A 12,930-nucleotide genomic window follows, 5' to 3' on the forward strand; every position below is an offset into this window, starting at 1 on the left:
GAAAAAAATATGAGAAACTGAAAAAATGGAAATAAAGTGTTTGTAAATGGGGAGGGGAGGAGGGGGTGAAGGGAGGGCAGGGACAAGGGGAAAAAATGAGCATCAAGACCTATTATGTAAATTATGAATCCCAATGATGAATGTAATTGTACTGTATACCTAGATTGTATCAATAAACTCAATAAAAGAAAAACAAACAAACAAACAAAAAAAGAAGCAGGTAAGTTGAAACCTGTGTAGTAAAATAGTGCTTTTCAGGCAATATGTGCCCAGAGTATTCCAGAAGAAAGGAGAAATTAAATAATTCATGGAGTTATTCTCCTACTCTCTATCTCCATGGTACCATACATTAGTCCTATTTAGCACTTTCCACCTAGAGGTGTAAATGAGCCATCATCTGTTTTAACTTCCTTTCCTTTTTTAATTAATGTAACCAGTAAGTATATTAAATCAATGACTGTCAGCTTGTGTTAAAAATTTATGTATATGTATTTTAAATAGAACACATAATAAAAAGAAAGATCAACTATAATAATATATACAAAGATTAGGGCCAGTGATTTGGCTCAGTGGTTCCACTGCCTACCTCACAAGCACATACCAGACAATAATCATTAAACAAAAATATACTGCCAATTTATTTTGAGACAAGGGTCAATTATAAATTTTTTTTATTTTATTTAAGTAACTTTTTTCATAGTAAAATACATAAATAAAATATTGAGAGGGTATTTTTGACATTTTTTGACAGATTAAAGAGAGCACATATATTGAAACTTTTAGTGTTTCATCCTTATAAACTTAATTCTTGCTTAAAAATGGTACATCTTCCTTTCCTCTTCATCTCCCTCTCGGCCTGCATTGCAAGTACTGCAGATATGAGGTAAGCAAGCAAGACAAGACCACTGCCAGATCTGGTGCATGAGTAAGCTGGTGGACAGTAAAGGTGGCACTGGATCCAGGAGGGTATTACTGAGCTTTTATTTTATTTTATTTTTATCTTTATTAAGTTTATTGGTACATTTTGGGTAGACAATGGTTGCACTCATTATTGGGATCTTGTACTTTTATAAGACTTATCTTCGTTCTTATTTTTCCCCATTCCCCAGCCCTCTCTTCAGCCTCTCCACCCTTCAAGACATTGTTTTCATGTTTTTCCTTTTACATTTTTTTAACTTTTACCTTTCCCCTCCCCCTCCCTCTTTTAGGCCTTTTCTCTATTACACAATATCAATTATACATTTTGATTCTTTACACTTTTTCACACACGAGAAACTATTTGATATTTATACGTGACAAGTATGCTTCAATGTGCATCCACTCAGCTATAAATATCTCTGGTTTCTCATTCATTATGGCTGAATTGTACTCCATTTTATAAAATATATATATTTTTATCCAGTCTTCAGTTGATGAACAACTGGACTGTTTCCACATTTTAGCAATGACAAACTGCCACTATGAACATGGGTGCACATATATCACTGTGGTGTGATTCTTTTAATTTTTTTGGAAGATACCCCGCAGAGGAATAGCTGGGTCAAATGGGACTTCTAATCCTAGTTGAACCTACATATTGAACCAGTCTGCACTTCCACCAACAATGAAGAAGGGTTCCTATCTCTCTCCTCACAACCCCACCAGCATTTGTTATTGGCTGATTTTCTTGATAGCAGCCATTCTTCCTGGGGTGAGGTAGAATCTCAGTGTTGTTTTCATCTGAATTTCTCGAATGACCAGTATTACCAGTGATGTCAAACATTTTTTCATGTTTATTTGCAGCTTTTACTTCTTCGTCTGAGAAATGACTTCATTTCAGATGTCCATTTTTAAATTAGGTCTTTATGTTTGGGGGGGGGTCTGATTTTTTAGAGTTCCTTATATATTCAAGATAGCAGACCTTTGTCAGAGGAACAGCTGATAAAAAAATTGTTTTCCCCCATTTTGGGTTGTCTCTTAGCTCTGCCTGTGATTTCTCTGGCAGTGCAGAAGCTTTTTAAAGATGTGATTCCAATTGTTGATTCTTTGTGTTAGTTCCCATGCTATTGAGGATTGTTCATAAAGACTTTTCCTATGCCAATATGAATTCTACCTATCTTCCAGCAAGTTTAGTGGTTTGGTTTTGTTTAGTGTTTAATATTTAGATCTTTAATCAACTTGAATTTTAGTTTAGTACATGGTGAAAGATATGGGTCTAGTTTTAACCTTTGACAAGATGAAATTGTTTTTCCAACACCATTTATTAAAGAGGCTATCTTTCCTCCACTGAGGATGGTTGGCTCCTTTGTCAAAGATGAGGTGGCTGAGTATGTTAGGAGTTATTTCTGCATCTTCTAATCTGTTCCACTGATCCTTGGGTCTGTTTGCCAGTACTGTGATGTTTTTATTACAGTGGCTTTGTAGTACAGTTTCAAGGTGGGGATTGCAATACCCTCTGCCATGTCTCTATGCCTAGAATGACTTTCGCTGTTCTACGTCTCTTCTGATTCCAAATGAATTTTTGGATTTTTTTTTTTTGTTCTGTGAAAGATACTGTTGGGATTTCAATGTGGAGATCTTTTGCTTCCTGTGTTAGATTGATTCCTAGATATTTCATTTTTTTGGATGGTATTGTGAAAGGGATTGTTTCCCTAATTTCACTCTCAGTGAGTGTGTTGTGTGTAAGAAAGCTATTGATTTTTGAGTGTTTACCTTTTATCTAGCTACTTTAATGAACCTGTCAATTAAATGTAAAAGTCTTTTGGCAGAGTTTTTTTGGGGGGGCGTCTTCTATGTATAGTATCATATTGTCAGCAAATAATTAGTTTAACGTCTTCATTTCCTATCTTTATTCCTTTTTTTCTCTTGTGTAATTGTTGTGGCTGTTTCCAAAACTATATTGAACACGAGTCATGACAGTGGACATCTTTATCTTGTTCCTGATGTTAATGTTAAGGTTTTCAGTTTTTGAACCATTTAGTATGATGCTGGCTATTGGCTTTTCATAGATAACCTTTATCAAGATAAAGACCATCTATTCCAATTTTCTGCAGGTGTTTTATTATGAATGGGTGCTGAATTTTGTTGAATGCTTTTTCTACATTTATTGACATGAGCATATGGTTTTTGTCCTTGACATTGTTAATATAATTTATTGATTTACATATTGAATCATCCTTACATCTCTGAGATAAATCTGACTTGTCAGGGTGTACGATCATTTTGATGACTCCTCCGTATTGTTTACCAGTATCTTATTGAGGATTTTTTCATCTATGTTCATTAGTGAGATTGGCCTGTAGTTTTCTTTTCTGGTTGGGTCTTTCCGATTTGGGAATCAAAGTAACACTTGCTTCCAGGAATGAATTTGGAAGTATGGCTTCTCTTTCAATTTGATTGAAAAGTTTAAAGAGTAGTAGCAATATTACTGAGCTACCTAGAGTTGGGTGTGTAACTCAGGGGTACACTATTTAACTAGAAGGTATGAGGCTATACTTTTCATGTTTTGGGGGTGAAGGGAAGAAAACAAACCCCAAGATATCCAGGTAGATAACTGACATCAGGTGAGGTATTACAATGTATACATGGTGGTTAAACCATGGGGGCCACTGAGCTTCCCAAAGGAAAGTTATCTGTCTTTCACTTGACTAAAAATAATCTTGGTTACATTGAAAGGAAGTTAAACCCAAACACATACTATAGTACAATGCAGGGAGAGGCATGGCTCTATTCAGATTGTGGTTTTATTAGAGAAAAGACTCCAAATATTTATTCTAATGCTCATTACCTACAGAGAGCAATCTAGTCCCATCTATAATTTGTGAAGTAACATTTTCCCTTTTTATTGTACTATTATAATGCTAATATCAGCTTTTCAGTTTTCCTGTGTTCATCTTTTTAACAAGAATACAGCTGAAGTCATTTTAAGGAAACCAAAATTTATTATAAAGAGGCAAGTTTATCTGCCCAAATGTAAGGGTAGAACACAGCCAGTCCTTAGAAAGCACCACCTCTGCAAAAGAGACTGCTTTCAGGCAATTAAACTGTGTACTTCCCTGTCAGCTTCCTCTATCTCTTCATTTTTCTTCATTGGGAGATCAGTCCTAACAGTTAAACAATCCACACCAAGGTGGAAGAGTAGCTATAAATTCAAGTATTTATGAGTGACAGTTTTAGCCACATTTTTGGTCTGATTCATTTCTACAGTCTGAGGAAAGTGACTTGGACTTATTCTTACTTTTCATTCCTGTGTCAAGGTTTTAACAGCATCATAAAAACAAGGAAGGCAGTGATGTGCTGGAGACCACTCATAAGGCTCACAAGAGAAAGTTGCTAAATTTTTAGAAACATTGCAATATGGTTTTTAAACACAATGATTACTAGTTATATAAGGTTATAATTATATGAAGGTAATAAATATAAAACTTACCAGTTGAATAGTCAATTGAAATTTACCATTTATTCTTAAGATTATTTACATCTATTATTTGTTTTTCAGGTTATTTACATGTATTATGGCTTTCTAAATAAACATACATGAGTTGTTAGGGGGCTGGGCCAGAATGTTATGGTTTGTACCTAGATGTCCCCCAAAGCTTCATGCAGGCACTGGGAAGTGCTTTTTAGAGATGGCTGAGAATGTTATGGTTTGTGTCTCAAAGCCTCATGGGGTCATAGGATGGGCCTTTTCAGAGGTGGCTGGACCTTGAGTGTGTGACGCTGGGACTAAGGGTGTGTGATTACTAAATCAGTCTACTGATTTGTTTGGTATCCACCCTAAGCGAGGTAGCCTAGATTGAATGTAAAAGGGACAGAAAGCAGCTGCAAAGGTCACCTAGACTTGCTGCCTTCTGCCTGTCCTGCTTTGCCATGAACTGTTTTTTCTCTGTGATGCCTCTGTGCCATGCCACCCTGCCTTGGAACCAGCAAACTACAGACTGAAACCTCTATGAACTGTGAGCTAAATAAATCTTTCTTACTTTAACTTTAATTGTCAGGTATTTTGTTTCAGCGATGAGAAAAGTAACTAAGACAACATCTATTATGTAATGTGATAGAAATACCAGGAAATGGAAAGGATATTTTATTGCTCATTTCTTCCCAGTTCCAATGTTCAGTGCTGTGATGTCACACTGGTACTTTGAAATCTATCATGGGAGAAAAATTTGTCACAGAACTTGATAAAGCACTACAAAAAGCTAAACAAAAAAATGGCAGGGGCTGTGGATGTATCTCAGTGTGAAGAAGCTGGGCTCAACCCTCTGGTACTGGGTAAATAAGACAAAAAGCACAGGTAATTTGGGTTTAGAGGGTCTTTGAGACATGTCAATATTAGAATGATTCCTATCTCTAAGCTTTGATTTTTAATCAAAGGATACAAGTTTCAGGACAGACCTGTCTAAAGACTTTTACCAATTTTCATTCTTTACTTTAAAAAAAGGAAATAATTAAGCATTGTTAGTATTCTTTCACCCACTCTAGCTCCTTCCTCAAGATGGAATTTTTGAGTTCAGCTATTCTAGGACCTGAAACTGGCATGGCTTGTAGTCTCTCATCTGTCACAGCAGATTTTATTTGTAACACGTTTTGTGGATATGAGCACTTGTCTTCTTTAAAGGGATGGAAAGCATTCTATCTCCTATTGTAGAGGAGAAACTGTAATCCTCAATGACATCTATAGTCATGTGTTAATTAACATGACCAAATAACATTTTAGTCTAACTGGAATACACTGACAGAGAACAATGACAATGGTTACATATGATTATAACTGAACTTAGGTGGTAATCATCCTAATGCTGTATTGTAAAGTATTACATGTTTGTGTGATAATGCTGATTAAACAAACCTACTCTATTACCAAGTGTATAAAAGTACAGCACATGCTATGTTAAATATATAATAACTCATAATAAATTACTATATTACCAGTTTATTTACTATGTTATTAAGACTTCCACTTGCAAAATTAATTTACTGCAAAACATTATGCTGTCTTACACCAACAGCAGCCTCACACATCTTGCATTTATTGAGTGTCTTGATTACACCAAGAGGCCACATTAAGAGACTGGCCATCTAGGTTTGCAATAAGGACACTCCATGATGTTCATAAAATGATGAAATTACCTGATGGTGTGATTGTCGTAATGCATCCCATCATTACATGCCACATGACTGTAAGAATTTATACTGTACACTTAACTTTCTCTGGTACACTTAACTTTCTCTGATCCTTTTATTATAGCTGTCAGGGTTCTGTAAAGAAAAGAATCACACAAACACAGTGGATAGATTATTGTACATGTAAAAAGCTCTTGTCAGATTGTTTGGGTTTTTATATCTTTATATTACATAAGCGAGATTACTTTAGTTCAGACAAACACTACGTAACATTTTTAGCAAATTGCACTTAAGAACATTAACTGTTTTCAGCTTGTTTACCCCGGTGAATAGAACTGGGATAGAATTTTTGTCTTAGTGGTAACTGGGGTGAAGTTTGCTCCAATCAGTCAAGTATTTGTCCTTGGCTGGTCTCCCAGACCTTTAAGAGAGTAACTAGTATTTTTACACTCCTTATTCGTCAGTCCCTTCAATTCCCCTTTTTTGTTTTAGCACAGCAATAGCACTTTTTTGGGGGTCACAAACTTATACAGTAAGGCCAAGCATTGAATCCCACAACAAAGATTAAGAGAGGATATAATAACCAACATTAAAAGAAAAAGTTTTTTACCCATTGCATATTTGGCAGCCATTGAGTCAATCACTGCAATCATTTTTTATTATGTATTTTTCCCGCCAATTTCTCTAGCCACTTTATTTTTTCTTGGAGTCCTAAGCTGTTATCAGTCATATTAAAGCAGCAAGTACTTTAAATTTTTTCGCACCCTTGATGGTGAAACAAGAGCAAATAATTTATCACTGCTCTGTTATCTAGAATGGCCTGTCAATGCTCTTGTAATTCTTCATTGATCATTGCCAGAGCAGATGAAGTAGCATTTAAGCCTTTAACCAACTTACATGTTAGCTTTTGCATGGCCTTTTCTGCATGAATACCTATGGCAGGCTGTGTAAGAACAGACACTATCATTGGTATTACTAGAGCATCTGGCAAAGGACCCAAGTCATCATCACATCCTGGCTCAGTATAGGGGGACCATTGTTTAGTCCTTATGGGTATCATCAAATTGGCTCGGTCTAGCAGCACTACAGCCAAACAACCCAGGCAACAATGAGTCTCAGGATAAGTTGGCAGGGATATAATTAAATGTTATATCTTTACATGTATAAAACCAACCTAACTGCAAAGGTATATGGCCATTATATGTGATTTCTTGTTCCTTACGACATGATATATTTTGTAACTTTTGCAGTTCCGGACATTTAGTAGTACAATTTTTATACATGGCACATTGTGTACTATTTAGCATAATCATCTGGGGTGTATAAAATTTCACAGCATTTTTTGGTTTATGATAGGAGGGGGTTCCCCAATTGTAATATCTTCATAAGTGAGATTCTTTCCTAGGATGTCTTCAGACAAGGTATAGGTCATATCAAACTCAAAGGAATACACACTGGGACGAGTCAGTTCCCTAACACACAGTGTAAGTTTACATCTACAGTTAAACAAAATTCAGACAAATGAAGTGATTGTGCTAGCTAGATCCAAGCATTACCAGGACTGTCTAATTGTTTTTTTTGATAATACAGCAGTTACCCCGGAAAACAAGAGCCCAAAAATGATAGCCACAATAAGAACAGAGTTACGGGTAAGTATTTCAGAGATAGCCACGAATAAATTTTCTGCCGTTTCCTCCTTGTGTTGTTCCTGTAGCAGTGGCTGAGCATCAGTAACCAGAATCTTTACATCTCCCCAGGTGATCTTACTTCCTGTTCTTTCTGTCCAAGGCCTCTTCCTCTGTGGGGGGGTCCTTCAGGGTCAACTCAAACTTCAGCAATGGGTTCTTTGGACCGTTGGACCAACTCATGTTGCTGTAGGGCTGGATGAACTGCCCATGCAGGAACCCAACGAATACCTATGGGTGTCAGCAGCATACTCCTGTGCACAGGTTATCGGGGCACTGGTCCTCTCCAAAAAGGGCCCGAAAGTTCCTTATAAAACACCTGGGGCTTAGATAACGGCATCTCTGAACGCCAATGTCTTTCGTAGGGAGTAAACCAGCTGTGGGAGGCCTCATCATAAAACTTTGATAAAAAATTATGCTTAAATAAGTAGAAATAAGACTTGCTGCTTATGCTACAGGATTCATTCACCTTTTTTGTTTTAAGCGAAAGCATCAGAAAGTGTTCAGGATCTTGATGTGCTCGTTCTACAATGGCTTGGCCTGTGCGGTTACGGGAATACCAGTTTTATGAATTAAGCCCCAATACTGACAAAACTGAGAAAAGGCTTTGGATGTGTAAGCAGGGCCATTATTTGTTTTAATGGCCTTGGGGTGACCCAAGGCAGCGAAAGCAAACAGAAGATGTAAATGAGCAGCTCTGGTGGATTTATGGGTCTGTGCAGTGACCCAGAGCACTTTGGAGAACCTTATCATGAAGACATGTAGATATCTGCAAGGGGCTAAAGAGGGAAGAGGAGTGACATCCATTTACCATAATTTATTTGCCATGGTCCCACACAGATTTACTGTATGTAGTGGGAACGAAGAACAAAGCACAAGTGGGGCAGGACAACACAATTTGGCTTGGGACAAAGGTATATTAAATTGATGTTGTAAGGCTTTTGTATTTTGATGAAATAATGTATGACTTTCCAGAGGATCTGTAAATAAAGATAAACGGCATAACGTGGAGTTAGCATGCACACTCCCTTCTGAGAGAAATCCACGAATAGCAGTATGACTACGTATATGTATAACAAAAAGTGGATGGTGACGTAACTGCTATAGCTTCTGTAATGTAATAAATAGGTGAAACAAAGCTTGATCAAGATGAGGGGAAAGAATACCAAGAAATACGAGGTAAAAGATTAGAAACATATTGACTATCCAGGATTATATTAAGTGGCTGAGAAGGAAACAATCGTAAAGCATGGATGTAGGCCACCAACTCATTACGTTGGGCTGAAAAGAAAGTGAGCAAGAACGGTGCCATTGGGAACGATCATACCAGGTGACTACTCCCCAACATTTGTTACCATCTGTAAAGAGCATTAGAGCATTAGCAATGGGCAGATGAGCAAAGATGGTCTGTATTTTGAGACAGCCCAGAAAATATGTGAAAACATGGATCCTTAGTAAAAGAAGCAAAATGTAACAATACTACAAAATTATATAAGGCAACGGCATAAGATGTGGACTCTGGAAACAAAGCATTATGGTCTCCTTGTAATTGGGAGCCAGATTGTAACAAGATCAAAGCCTAGTAACTGTTGAGCCCATGTATGGGCCTTATCCATTCTGCAAGTGCATCTTCCGCTGGCATAACACTCTTTCCTGTACAATGTGACAAATGTAACCATTCTTTTATGAATACTTTAGTGGCTTCAGCAGATGGCGTAAATAATGTTCCCGTTGGGTAAGGATTTCCTGGAAAGATAACAAGGAGAAGCAAAGCACTTAAAGGCCAGCGATCCACAAATTGCGACTGTAAGATACTTTCAATGTGCTGCCATGCCCAATAAAACTGCTGAAGGGGTGCTTAATTGTTCAGGAGAGCAAAACTTTTGAAAATGAAAAAAAGGTTTTAACAAATCTGTTGTTATAGGGAAATAAGTATGACCCTAGTTGAGGTGACCATGAAAAGTCTATAAAGAAGCTAGAGAAAATGAACAAGGTAATTGTAAACACAACTTTAACACCCACGTACTTAACTGGAGTGTATACATTTCTATGAAGTCTACTGGAGTACATATATTGATTTCTCTTCTACCTTTACTTTCCCTCCATTTATTTTTGAAGATATTTATCCATCCTGTAGTTTCCCCTTGTCTGCATTTTGCTAATGTTGGGAATACTTAACATATTCACCTGTGCTTTATGTACTGGATTTCTCAGCCTTGAATACTGGTATTTTCTTCAGTAGTTCTTTGCTCTGGAGGGCTTTCCAATGCATTATAGCATGTTCAGCAGGATCCCAGGTATTTACCCATTAGATGCCAGTAGGACTCCCATGTTATGGCAACCACAAATTTCTCCAAATACTGTCAAATGTCCTCCTGGGGAACAAGCACCCTCCTTTTCTCCCACTCCCACCCTCACCTCTCTTCCAACCCATGACTGTGAACTGAAGCCATAAAATACAGTCAGACTAAAAGAGGCAGCTAGTTCAGGATTGTACAGACTGCAATTTATTGGGCAGCAGCAAGACCAGATAGATCCCAGTGATAGTGATATGGTCAGGATGATGAAACTGATAAGGTGGTCTGGACAAAAATGACTTCATGTAAGGTAGAATGAATCTGGTTTATCTCAAGCTATCATCAAAGAGTCAGACACATTCCTGGGACCAGGGTCTGTCTGGTCACAAGGGTCACATACCACTCTAATAGTTCTTTTAATAGTATGTTAGGAAAATAAACAGAGAAAATCAACTAGGATTTCTCAGAGGTTGTAGTTATGGCTGTTACAACTCAGGGTAAATCCATACAGCCATGGCAGTCATGTCAAGATGAATCCATATAGTCTTTATGAGATCCAATTTAACTTTATGGCAACATTACTTTACAGATGTATGTGTATGGATATCAGGATGCATATAACATCTGATGGTCTTCTTTGTGTGATATTAATTAGTTCCCATGAATAATCACTGCATTGAGCTGTGTATTTGAGTAATGGCTGTAAAACAGTAATATCCTATTTCTGGCATTGCTTTGCTCTGGCCATACATGAGCTGTACAACTTCCACAGAGAGACACTTCCCTTCATCAACTACTTTCCTGGTAACTCTGATACAATTCTAATTGGAAAGATAGGATAAATGATTTCATTTTATCACATCAAAAGAATTAGTTTCCTACATCATTCAAAGGGTAATAATTAATTGTTCTGATCACAATGAATTCATGGATTCAAACATATCTGATACATTACCATCCACGCAACTTTTACAGATGCTCAAAAAATCTAGTTCACCAATTGGAACCACATTAGTTGACTCTTCTCCCGAGTCACTTTGCTAAGATCCTAGCATTCTTTTCTTTCTTTTTTTATTTTTTGGTACCAGGGATAGAACTGAAGACCTTGCACTTGTAAGGCAGGTGGCAGCACCACTGAGCTAAATCCCCTGCCCAAGATCTTAGCATTCTTTGATGTAGACATTAACACCATGGCATGACAAAATGTTCTAGGCTCATACTATACATTTGCTTTCCCTACAAATACTGATATTCTCTACGATTTTAGAATTTCCTTCACCTCTTTACTTTCCACACTCTAATTCTTAGGAGTTACAGAATCCAACTTCCACTTTTTTGCTGAATTCACATACTTGCATCAGAAACAATGGCCAAGGAGGAGGGAGAGGTGGAGATCTGATCAGACTTGTTAAAAAGATCTTAATAAAAGCACACAAACACTGTGCTGGCTCAGGGTGTCTAAGGTTAGCAAATACCAGTTTGCAATCTTTCATCTGATGACAAAGAATTTGCCCGATTTAATAATGAATATTCAAATATTATGCTTCAGAGAACTTAGATTTTTGTTTTCCTCTAAGGTGCACCAGTCACCATAAATTCGTGTAAGCTTTGTACCTAACGTATTTTCTAACTCCATGCTCCAGGGTAGGTGCTCAACCTCAAAATCCAGTCTTCCTACATGTCTAGTACTGCTTTTGTTTTGGTTGGAATCACAGTAGGTCCTTACTTTTCAAGTGTAGCTTTTTTCCCAAACCTTATCTCAGCCCCTTGTCCTCTTACTCCTTACCTAGGTTCATGTTCACTGTTCTTAGATCCTCAACCACATCAATCTCTCTCCCTGAGCATCGTGTTGTTACCTATCTTGAAGATTTAGCTCTACCCTTGTTTTAGCTAGTTCCTTTTTACCCTTTACCCTTTAGGTATCAGGCTAAATTTCAACCCTCCTAGAGGCTTTTAGTAGACTTCCTATTTATGGTCTTGCTTTGCAGTACAAGCTGGCCTTGAACTCGTGCTCATTCTGCTTCATCCTCCCTAGTGGGATTACAGAGAGAAGTGCGCCACCACACCCAGCTAGTTTTTTGTTTTTTTCCATTAAGAAGTTTCTTCTTTCACTATATTAGCATTTTGTCTTTCATGAAATTTAACAAGTTTACATTTGCTTACTTACTCCTTGCCTCCTTCCACTAGAATATACTCACATTCCCTTGAAAGCAAAACAAAACAAACAAACAAAAAAAAACGATGTTTTTTAAGCCTAGGTCCTAGAGCAATACATAAGACGAAGTGTAATCTTTACCTTGGTTGACTTAACAAATGAATAAAACATCCAATAACAAACATTCTTTTTGATTGCCACTTCTTACCTAACTACTCAGGGCTTGCCAGGGATCTCCGCGAAGCGTTCTGGATGAGAAAACTGCATCACCTAGGCGCTTGCAGCACAGCAACCAAAATACTAGCAACACAGAAACCTCAGCACAAGCAGTGAAGCTCAGTCCAGAGACTTCCGGGCTGCGCGGCACAGGACGAGACAACGTGCTGGCGTCACATAAGCACCGCCCCTTCGCACTGTGACGTCCTCAGAAGGGAACGGAACGTACACAGCGCAGAGCATTTCGGGATCGGGATTGTTTCGCGCCGGAAGCGGGCTCCATTTTAGCGCCGCCCGCCATCGCCATCTGTTTCTCTTCTTTACTCCTCCTTGATCCTCTCTCCTACGGGAAGGTTGCGCCTCGACCACTGGCGACGCGAGTGGAAAGAGGGCAGGGAAAAGGGAGAAGCGGGCGTCGACGAGGGCGCGTGGTCGAGGTGCATAGTGTGCAGCCGGTCGGACGGACTGACGGACG

General features: G+C 38.0%; 1 protein-coding gene across 1 annotated transcript in view; it reads right to left on the reverse strand.

Moving 5' to 3' along the window:
* LOC104853267 (transmembrane protease serine 11E) overlaps nt 1-12,905 on the reverse strand; it is a 129,315-nt gene extending 116,410 nt beyond the window's left edge. The window contains exons 1-2 of the mRNA XM_010611172.2: nt 12,448-12,905; nt 6,109-6,237 (exon numbers count right to left, since the gene is read on the reverse strand). The gene's annotated coding sequence lies outside the window, so the exon portion shown is untranslated. The remainder of the gene's footprint in view (nt 1-6,108; nt 6,238-12,447) is intronic.
* Nucleotides 12,906-12,930: the final 25 nt, after the last annotated feature.

The sequence above is a fragment of the Fukomys damarensis genome, unplaced genomic scaffold (assembly GCF_012274545.1).
Source record: "Fukomys damarensis isolate Sample0158 unplaced genomic scaffold, DMR_v1.0_HiC HiC_scaffold_35, whole genome shotgun sequence".
Classification (NCBI taxonomy): Eukaryota; Metazoa; Chordata; class Mammalia; order Rodentia; family Bathyergidae; genus Fukomys; species Fukomys damarensis.